Below are 1,953 nucleotides of genomic sequence, written 5' to 3'. Positions count from 1 at the left end.
CTTTACTCAAGCAGCATTGAGCCCACCTAGCAATTTATGCCCCCTCTGGTGATCCAAAACCCTTGTGCATGTAGAACAAGTACAACCCAGGAAGCACCAGCATCAACACTTCCCCATGCTTTCAGCAGCAGCCCCAACTCCAACACAGCCTTGAGACACTAAACCTCTTAGAAACAAGAGCTTTTACAGTATCTTGCCTTCCAGATAAAAGAGACTTAATTATATTATTCCCTGGACTATTTAAACTTTCATAATTAAGAGACTAAGGGAGGCAGAATTTACAACTTAAATGCAGTTTTATAAACAGATCTCCTGGATTTTAATGTAGCTTTATTTAAGCATCTGAACATCAACAGATCCAGAGCCCAGTTAACATTGTTCATGATTTCAGCATGTTTAGCATATATATTTCATATCTTACACCTGATGGAGAAAGCCACAGCATGTCTGATTGCCCCAGTGTGATTTGCTAAGCCAGGGCACTCCCCAGCAGCTTGCCAGGAGCCACTCTGGAGATGGCTGCAGCTTCCCCCCTCTGTACACATGGGAGGCCTCCAAGCTTCTCATGCCTTGGCTCACAGCACTCCACACTGGAGCCAGCCTGTTCATCTGATGCAGAGTATTACAGCCAGGACCTGCAGGTCCTGGAGCCTCCTCTTCCTTCTGATGGAAGAGAGCAGACCTTGGGTGTATGGTAGGACCACCTGAACCACCCCCCCTTAAGGGCATGATCAGCAGTAGCTATTACAAGTTATCTGCCTCTGCCCATACAGAAGGTTGTTTTTTTTATATCAAACAATACTGAACAGGGTCAGACTTGTTTCAGTGAAGCCTGCTCTGTCCCAGGGATCTAGAGGAGCTCAGTCCACAGAGGATTCTCATTCTGCTCCTTAACACTGAGGGAATGAAAAGGGGAAGTAACAGGAGGGCAGGTTTCTTTCCAGCACCAAGCTCAATCAGCATTAGCCTTGTATTTAGGTCAAGAGGTGTCACAGGAACTGTCAGCTGTTAAAGTGAGGAGGACAAGAGAAAAGAACAATCAGGCAGCTTGGTAGACTGCATTCATGAAAAACACTGGCAAAGCATCTAACAACTTAATGTGGGGACAAGAGGTGCAGAGGAAACCCAAATGCTCCTCTTCAAATGCTACCAACCCCAGGAGACACCCCAACACACTGGCCAGTTGTGTTTGTATCTGACACATGACAAAAGACCAGGAATTTAAAAGTAGCTTAAAAACTTTAAAAGCCAGATCCTGAAGCAATTTGCTGCTTCTGGGAGAGTAGATTAGACAGTCCAGCTGCTTTTTATCCAGCTCTTTTCTCTCACTTGCACTACAATCACCCATTTCAGAAGAGGCCAAACCTGTGGAATTATGTCAGTTAGTGCCTCCAGCACATCAGCTGGAAAATGATGCTACATGATCTACTCATCAGCACAAGTGACTTGAAACTATTAAAATAGTGCAATCTTAAATGAGCAGATAGTGTTTGGGGGGTTTGGTTCCTTCCCCAGGGCAGAGGACAAGGTGTGGAGTGCAAAGAGGAAAGACAATTAGTTAAAAAAGGATCCTGCATTCAAGCTGATGTCTGAGATAAGTTTATCCCCCAAATCTTAATGCCAGCATCTAGATAAAATCAGCTGTCTGTATCCTGTCCCACCCCACTGTGGGGCCTCACAGACGGAATCTCTGAGTCAGAGGAGTAACTGTACCAGGTGACAGGTGTGTGTACCTGGTGTTCAAGAGGTTTCCTAGTCTCTTGATCTCTGCTTGCAGGACTCTGGACATTCTCAGTCCCTGACACATATAAGCCCCATTTGGAGCAATGCAACAATCCCCACATTTCATTTTCCCCTCCATTCAAAGGTTATTTCTTCTCACCAGCACCATTCACCTCACCCCACTTCCTGTCCAGAACAGCAGCAACACCTCTTACTCCCACTGGCCTCTGC

This window comes from Merops nubicus, unplaced genomic scaffold (assembly GCF_000691845.1).
Source record: "Merops nubicus isolate BGI_N331 unplaced genomic scaffold, ASM69184v1 scaffold8365, whole genome shotgun sequence".
NCBI lineage: Eukaryota > Metazoa > Chordata > Aves > Coraciiformes > Meropidae > Merops > Merops nubicus.
Note: the sequence above shows the minus strand (reverse complement) of the source record.